The sequence below is a fragment of the Microcebus murinus genome, chromosome 2 (assembly GCF_040939455.1).
Source record: "Microcebus murinus isolate Inina chromosome 2, M.murinus_Inina_mat1.0, whole genome shotgun sequence".
NCBI classification, from domain to species: domain Eukaryota; kingdom Metazoa; phylum Chordata; class Mammalia; order Primates; family Cheirogaleidae; genus Microcebus; species Microcebus murinus.
Genome location: NC_134105.1, coordinates 30,258,492 through 30,267,612, shown reverse-complemented (window position 1 = coordinate 30,267,612; position 9,121 = coordinate 30,258,492). Strand labels below are relative to the sequence as shown.

Below are 9,121 nucleotides of genomic sequence, written 5' to 3'. Positions count from 1 at the left end.
GCCTGGGGAGAGGGGCCTCCACTAGGGCAAAGGCAGTGAGCCTTGGATGTGGGGAGGACAGGGAAGCATTTTAAGGTACACTACCTAATTTTAAGCCTGGGTGACTGGAAATACGGTGGTGCCATTATCTGAAATGGGAAATACAGAGGTTTAGAAAGTCATCTGTTTTCATATTTCTATCCCTTTGCTTGGAATGCCTGTGTCTTGTGGATTCATCTCACAGGGGCTAGCTTGGGTCTTAAAAGCTCTTTCTGAAAAGCGTATCTTACTAAGTTGCTACTTAAAACTCTTCAATACTTCTTATTGCCTATAGCAGGCATTCATTTGATCTCAGGATGCCTCTCTACTCTTAAAAATTACTGAGGACCCGGAGAACTTTTTTATGTGCAGTCTGTTACTTCTATCAATATTTACCATATTAGAAACTAAAACTGAAAAAAATTTAAAAATTTATTAATTCATTTAAAAATTACAATAATAAACCCATTACATGGTAACCTAGGCACATTTTTAATGAAAAATATACTATTTAAAACAAAATATTAATAAGAGTAGTATTTTACATTTGAGCACATCTCTTTTAATGTCTGGCTTAAAAGAAGAGAGCTGGATTCTAAAATCTGTTTCTGTATTTCTGTTGTGATATCATACGTCCTACAGAAAAGTTCACTGTACACTTGTAAAAGAATGTGAATGAAAAACCCAAAAAAACCGCTTAGCATTATTAGAAAAATAAGACTGAGTTCCCTGATCCCCCCACAAAGGATCTCAGGGACACCCAGGGGTTCCAGACCACACTTTGAAAACCGCTGATCTATAAAATAAACTCAAAGCTCTTCATCTAGACACGCAAGGACCTCCTTCCACGCTCTGGCTTCCTTTTCCTAACTTCAGCAGCATCACCGCCACAGCCACATCTCCCTACTCCGGCCACACTATCCCCTCCAGCCCCGTCACTCGCCTTTATCCTCCGCCCTCCTGCAGTGAGCTTCCCCCTCCCAGACTCCTCAAAGACCCGATTTGAACGCGCTTAGCTGCGGGATGCCTCCTTTGAGGAGCACAGGCTGGAGACGAATCTCTGTCCCTCAGTGACTGGCTGGGTGACCTTGGACAAGTAACTTCGCCTTCTGGGCTCCAGCTTCCTCACTGCTAAATGCAGTGGCGGTTAAACAACTGTGGCGCCCACAGTGCGGGGGGGCACTGAACGAGTGACCCCGCACGGCGCCCGGCCCCCGCGGGCTCGGTGCGTACTTGCTGAAGGGATGAGCAGCGCAGGAACCCTGGACGCTCGGTCCCCGGCACCGTTCCGTGGGCTTAGCAAACGCTCACTTATTCTCCTCACGTCAACCCTCCAGGTCAAGGGCTGCCGCGGGGAGGTGCGGGGTAACTCGCTCAAGGGCATCGCACAGCCGGCCACTAGCAGAGCTGGGGTTCGTCCCAAGCCGCGCCCCGGGTCAGCTGGCCTTCGGGGCCCAGCGCTGCCTCGGAACCGGCTACCTGCGGCGGCGGGATCAGAACCCGAGCCCGAGTCCTCGAGCTCTCTCCAGGCCTCAGTTTACCCATCCGTGAGACGCGAGCCCGACAGCCAGGAACGGAAGGAACGCCAGCAGGACCCAGCCAAGAAAGCCGGAGGCGGCGGGGACTGCCAGACAGGGGCCCTCCGCCGCGCCCGCCCCGCCCCGCCCCCGCGCGCGAGCCCAACGGCCCAGGCGCGCGCCACCTCGCGGCGGGAGGCGCGGGGGCGGGGCGGGGCCGGGGAGCTCCCGCCCCCCAGTTCCCCGCTCGGCCGCCGCCACTGCCGCCGCCTCGGTGGAGCCCCCCGCCGCCCGCCCCCTTCCCGCGTCCTCTCTCCCTCCCTGCGCAGCGGAAACATGGCGGCGGGAAGGGAGTGAGCCGCCGGTGCCCCCGCCGCGCCCGCAGGTAAGCGCCTCGCGGCAGCCTCCGCTCGCCGGAGTAGCCCGCGCCTGAGGGGCCGCCCTGGGCTAGGAGGCGGCGGCGGGACCTGCGCAGCTGCTGCGCGCGCCCCTCCCGGCCCGGGGTCCGCCTGTCTGTGGGGCCGGCCTGCCCGCCCGTCTGCGGTCCGCGCGGGGCCGCGGCCCTTCCCCTTTGGTGTCAGCCGGGCCCGGAGCCCCGGCAGCCCGTTCTGCATCTGTGGTCGCGCCGGCAGGGCCCAGTGTCCGGCCGGCGGCCCTGAAGCGGCGGGGACGGCCCGGGGACGCCGGCACGGGAAAACCAAGGACAGGGGCTCCTGGGAGGGTCGGCATCGCGGGGCGGTCACCGAGGGGTCGCTGGTTCCAGGCCGGCGGCGCTGGGGTGGGCCAGGGAAGGTTCTAGGGCTCTGGGCCGAGGGCCAGGAGTCGGCGCGATGTCTGTCTGCGCGCAGGTCAGTAGGTGAGCGGATGCCTGTGGTCCTGGCCGGCCCAGTCCCGGTTCCCGGCAGGCGAGGACCGGGGTCGGCGGGGCGGCATGGCCCAGCGAGGGCCGGGGGCGCCTGGGGCCCAGAGCTGTCAGCAGCGTCCTCGGGGCTGGGCTCCGGCGGCAGAGCTGCGCGGGACAACTCACGTGTGCCGCCAGCCCCGAGCCCCGCCGGAAACGGGTGGGGAGAGCAGGTTTCAAACGTCGGATGCGGCGGGAGCAGCGGGGCAGCGAAGTGAGTTAGCGTTAAAAGGAGTTTCCAGAGGATGAGTGAACCCCAGAACATCCCCTGACCCGAAAGGAATTTAAAAGTCATCTAGGGTCTCTTTCTCCCATCTCGTGTCAAAGTATGTTTGATAATCCCAAATTCCACCCTAATAATTTGACGAACCTGTTTGGACACCTCTTCCAGTGATGAGAAAGTAATCTCTTCCCGAGGAACCCATTCTCTTCCTGAACAGATTTGGTTATAAGTTGAAAGAAACAGCTGTCTCCCATCCTTCCTAGTTCGTTCCCTTCCCTTATGGGCAGCCGTTAAGATATTTGAAGATAGTAATCATGTCCCCCGAGTCTTGTCTTCTCTTCGTTTCCAGTTCTTTCAGTTATTTCTCATGCTTGGCTCCCTGAACCATCCTCGGGATGAGCTCTAGTTTGCCCATATCCCCTTTAAAGGAGAACTTAATGTGAGTGAGGAGACAAAGCCTATTAAGTTTCTCCAAAAAGCTCCTTGGCTGCAAGGATTGACCTGTTTAAATAAAAGGTACTCTGTTCCCTTCCTTATTTTTGTGCTATGTTTTGAACTTAAAAAATTAAAGAAGGCATCTAGTAGTGTTTGTTCAAACTAAAAGAGGTCTGATTTTGTGGAAATTTGGGGATTTTTTCTTTTTAAAATGTCTGTGAATAATTTATCAAGTGAGCCAATGTACATTAAAATGTTTTTAAAGTGTAATGTGCCTTACAAATAGAATAATTTATTACTTTTACTCTGAAAAGAATTGAGACTTAGTTTGGTGCCAAACTGCAATTTAATATTTGGTTGGAGAGGAAAATGCTTTATTACATTGAACTCTTTGCTCTATTTCTAACTGCCAGCAAAAGGCCCAAAATTACTATGAAAAAGAACACTTTTTGTTACTCACCAGCATTATTTTTTACTTTTTAATCTCTTAGCCTTGGTGGTATTTGGGGTTAAGTTTTTAAAAAGAATCTTTTACCAACCCCCTAAACTCCTGCCTAAGCTGCAGGTTAGTAACTTTTTAAGCCCAGCAGAGATGTCATGGCCTTGTAGATAAAATGTCTAGCTCTTGTTTCTGGGACCCTGTTCAAGTTCTCAGCAAAGTTTCACTGTTTTTATAACTTAGACAAGCGCATACCAGCAGTCAGAATTGGCTCTTTATCTTTGTTCTTATGTCTTCATTTTTCAAATTGGTCAGTAGTTTTGAAGTTTATAGCATATATGTCAAGTTTAATTTCTGGTATATTTGTGCAAATGCTGTTTCCCTTTTATGTAAAATGGGTAAAAATTTGTATAGCACCATTCTGTACAGAACTATACAGATCCAGAAAGGCTCTGGTTCCTTCCCTTCAAAGGACTTGGAGTAAAAGGTACTAAACTGTGAGAAAAAACTTGTGCGAATATCTCATGGAAAATTTAAACTTAGTATGTTTTAACCTTCATTGTACACTTTTGTACGTACTGTGGGTCAGGTACTATGCTATGTACTGTGCTTAGCTAAGTATACAAAGATGAATAAAATACCTTTCCTATCCTTATGGAGCTGGTAAATTAGATGCTTAAATATAGTATCTTAGAATAAAAGGTGAGAACTATGTATAGCTGAGATATGCAAGGTGAGAGCTGCAGTTGCCCAAAGGTGAGGGCACTTAGATTAGTTTAGGAGTTGAGGAAAGGCTTTGGAAAGAGATGACACTTGACCCAAATCTTAAATGGTAAATAGGAGTAAGCTAGGCAAAGCTAAGTAGAAAGTGTGTTTCAGACAAAGAAAGCAGCTTGAGCAAAGGCATCAATATGAGAAAAGGAATGGCTTGCATAGTGAATCACAAGCAGGTTAGGACTGCTGAGAATATAACAATAAAGATTAAGTGGTAAATTGTGAGGCTGGAAAAACAAGCAGAGGCCATGTCATAGGGGACCTTGTATGCATAAGTATCTTGAAATTTCATAGGTTTTTATTGTTGTTGTTGAGAAATAGTAAAAGAAAAAAAGGTGATTTTTTTAAATTTTTTTTTTGGATCACTGAAAGGTTTTCATCAGACATGATTTTAAAATGCGGTGAGGCCAGCCACAGTGGCTCATGCCTGTAATCCCAGCACTTTGAGAAGCCAAAGTGGGAGGATCGCTTGAGACTAGGAGTTTGAGACCAGCCTCAGCAACCGTGAGACCCCATCTCTATAAAAAATAAAATTAACCAGACAGGGTGGCGAGTACCTGTAGTCCTGGCTACTTGGGAGGCTGCAGGAGGATTGCTTGAGACCAGGAGCTCAAGGCTGCCATCATACCACTGCGCTCCAGCCTGGGTGACAGAACAAGACTCTTGTCTCAAAAATAAAAAAAAAAAAAAAAATAGAAAGAAAAGAAATGTCATAGGAATGAAGAGAAAGAGATGAATTTGAGAAAAATCTGTGAGACTTTATAATTGATTGGATGTGAAGGCAAAAGGGTGAGGAGTCCAGTGTGATGCTCAGGTTTTTGGCTTCGGTGACCAGGAGTATGGTGGAAATATTAACTGAGACAGGAAACAGTGGATGATGAGTTTAGTGGGGTTTTTTCTTTTTCTTTTTTTCCTATTTCAGAGTATTATGGGGGCTGAGTTCAGTTTTGAACTTCAATATTTTGCAATTTCTTGAGTTAGATCAATGAGCAAATGGAGTAGGATAAAGCTGGGGGGGAAGGTGTGGTCAGAAAGTGGAATATTGGAGATAAGTTGTCTGATGGGGAGCTGTTCTAGGTGACAGCTAGGTCTCTCTAGCTGAAATATACAGCAGAGTTGAAGGTCAGTGAAGCTGAATATGACAAGGAACTGTGAGGCTAGTGTATTGAATGTCATCCATGTGGATAGTGAAGTAATTTAGGATGACACGGTGTAAGGAAGATAGGAAGATTGTGACCCAGGTGCAGTGAAGATAGGAGATTAATCGGGAGGGTGGTAGATGACAGATGAAGAGGTGGGGTCAAGAGTGATATAGCCAGATGGTGCAAACCTCAAAGGAGGATGGGTTTTTAAACACAAGAGTGGAAACGTAATGGTTTTTGACTTTTCCTTCCTAGAAATAGGGTTCTGATCTCTTTATCTGTATTCAGGATGCATATTAATTCTTCTATTTGCCCTGAAGAGTTGGTTCTTAGTCTTAGGAAGTGGGAGGGCAGATACCCCATATCAGATCATTTCTGCTAATACTTAATGACAAAAGGCAGTGGAGGTTTGTCCTCTGATGATTATTAGTGGGTGGATAGGAAATAGTCATTTAACACAGTGAGGATATACCATGGTGTCTGGGCAGATTATAGTGAAAAGAGGCTAGGCTTTGAAGTTAGAAAGATCAAGATTCAGATCTAGACTCTGTTCACTTACTAGTCTTATGACTGTAAACAAACTGTTTGGTCTCTGTGAGCTTCAGTGTCCCTATGTATAAAAAATAGCTTCCTGCTTTGTAGGGTGTCACAGAAATATTACATAAAAAAACATGTATACACACATGTAAAATCACTAGGAAAGCAATTGGTGTTTCATAGATACAAAGTAAATGTTAGTTTCCTTCCACCTACATGTAAGGGGCTTGTGCTTTGCTAGCAGAAATGAAACTTTTTCATGTTTACCTAGATTATAAGACAGGATATAATTTTTCAGTAGATAGGCTTAGTGAGGTTAAGAAACTCTAAGGGAAGTAGAAGGAAAGTGATACAACAGTTCAGAGGAGGGAGATACCATTTCTTAACATTTGCAAACAAGGTTAGGCTTCACATTCAAGAACTTCATTTGGGCCTTGGAGAGCAAATTTCAGTAGATTAAATAATAATTTAGGTAGCAATACAAAGTAGAGAAAGTATAGGATATGCTTGTTAAAAGCTGATAGCTTCCACAGGTTTGAGTGTTGTGATTATATAAGTTAATAGGGGTAAATGTGACTGGAGAGGTGGGCTGGGGCCATAGTATTAAAAGAACTGAAACTATGCAGTTTAGAGTTGATTCTGGATAAACTAGGGAGCCAAGATTGTACACCCTTTCCCTACCTCAGTTTACTATCTGTAAAATTTATAAGCATTAATTCAGAAACTTCAGATTTTTGTTTGAAGTGAACCAAGTAAGAAATTCCACATTTGAAAATAAGTTTCTATGTAGGCCAATTCTAGGTTTAAAAAATAACTACTAAGACTTGTTTTATAGTTTAATCTTTACAATAACCTTGTTTGATAGATAGGCTTAGTGGGGTTAAGAAACATACAAGATGTCACTGGTAGAAAGTGATTTCAAATTCTGCCTTTTCCATTCCGCCATACTGATTGAGATTTGAAAAGAAGCCTGGGTTCTTCAATGTCATTGAAGATTAACTGTATAGCCCTAGGCACTTTTACTCTCTGATTCTCTGTTCCCTCATTTATAAAATGTTTAAGACAGTATGTGTAAAGTACTTTATATAATGTCAGTGTTTTGGTTCATCTCTGGCTACTTCATTGCAAGTATTCTTTGGGTGAGAGCTCATCTTCTCTTGCCTGTCTTTGGTCCTGCATTCTCTTAGCAGTGTCATCCACTCACTTGGCTTCTGATAACACCTATATACCCATGACTCAAATTTCTATCTATAGTCAAAATATCTCTTCTGAGTGTTAGACCTTATTTTTAGCTACCTATAGACAGCTTCACAAACAGCTATGTACCATATCTACATCAAAGTCAGTATGTCCCAAACTGAACCCAATGTTTTTGCCACTTTCCCTGCCCACCTCATGTTTGAGAAAATTTCTTTCTGAAGGGTATTTCTGGTTTAGAGAAATTTATGTTATTTCAATAAATAGTTATTATTGGTTACTCAGATAAATAAGATATCCATCCTTTCAGGGAGCTCATAGTCTAGGAGGGGAAGATAAAATACATAATTAATTCTTCAACAGTATTAAAGTTAAATGCTATATAACTGCATAAAACACTTTAGAAATTCAGAGGTGGAAGGAGAGGTCACTGATTTCTGGGTTGATCATATAAAGTCTTCAAGTTCATTGCTTAAGGAAGGCTCAACATAGGTAATTCAAGAATAAAGGTAGAGATGGAGAGTATGAGAATTTGGGAGCAGAGCTGCTTTTGGAAAGATAAGGGTGAAAATCTTTCCTTTCTCCTAAATCCTTGGAATATTGCAAACTCCATTAAGATAAAACTTTTCATAGGATAGATCAATTCTAATTGTTTCTTGACACAAAGTTTACTAGGTTCAGTTATCGGCAGTTTATTGGAGCATTCATTGAGTACTAAACATTTAGAGAATGTTCAGTGCTGTGTAAGCAAGAGACAAAAATGGCAATATGTTACAATATGTAGTAGTAAGTACTATAGTAGTGGTAATTGTAGTATGGTAAGATATCTATATATCTGTTATGGGCTGAATTATGTTTCCTCCAAAATTCATGTTGAAGTTCTAATCCCTAGAACATTAGAATGTGAGTGTATTTTGAGATAGGGCTTTTAAAGAGATAATTAATGTAAAACGAGATCATATGATTGGTTTCTTTGTAAGAAGAGATTAGGGTACAGACACAGAGGGAAGACCACATGAAGACAAGGAGAGAAGATGGCCATCTATAAGGCAAGGAGAAGGGCCTCAGAAGAAATCATCCCTGTGGACACCTTGATCTTAGACTTAAGTCTTTAGAATTATGAGGAAATACATTTTTGTTGTTTAAACCACCTAGTCTGTGGTATTTGTTATGGCAGGCCTAGCAAACAAATATATTAATAAAGTCCATTCCAGAAGAGTTAGGAGTTTCCAGATCTGCTTAGGAGCTTCAGGAATAGTGTAGGTAGCATTGGGGATATGGAAGGGTAGGAAGGAGAGATAGTTACAGTTGTATAGTATTAAGGATGTCATATTTTTCCTATTTATTAATAATTTGAAACATGTCATAATACTGTCAGGCATAATGCCAAGTCATTGTAAACCCTGTTTACTGATAAGGAACTGAGATACAAATAGAGTAAATATGTGCCTAACAGCAAACAGCTAGTATATATGTTGGAACGACTCCGTAAGGCCAGGTCTTCTTACCATAGGTTTAGTGCTTTGTTTAGAATGACTCCATTGCCTCATTTGACCTCACTTTAAAAATCCTGTGCTGTTTGATCCTCTTGCTGGTTCTATTGCAAGTCATCATGTATTAATTTTTCTAAAATTTGAAGCATATAAAGGCTGGTGCATTATTTTCCCCTATATTTACTTACAATATTGTAATTATTTACTTCTAAAATTAAAGCATATACATATTATATATTCATTTTAATCACTATATCTATTATTGCTCATTGATTTATTGGCACATTTCCACGTTTTCTTATTTTTTATAATTGCTTTACACTCATGCTTATGTTGACTTTCCTCTGAAGCATTCAAACATGATGGAAATAAAAGCTATTTTAGCCATTATGTTCTATTAATTATAGTAGAAAATATAGGAGCCAGCATACTAGTTCTAGAAAAT

General features: G+C 43.6%; 1 protein-coding gene across 1 annotated transcript in view; it reads left to right on the top strand.

Annotated features, from left to right (window-relative positions):
* The first annotated feature begins 1,793 nt into the window (after positions 1 to 1,793).
* SCMH1 (Scm polycomb group protein homolog 1) overlaps positions 1,794 to 9,121 on the top strand; it is a 174,382-nt gene continuing 167,054 nt past the window's right edge. Inside the window, exon 1 of the mRNA XM_012735822.3 lies at positions 1,794 to 1,920. The gene's annotated coding sequence lies outside the window, so the exon portion shown is untranslated. The remainder of the gene's footprint in view (positions 1,921 to 9,121) is intronic.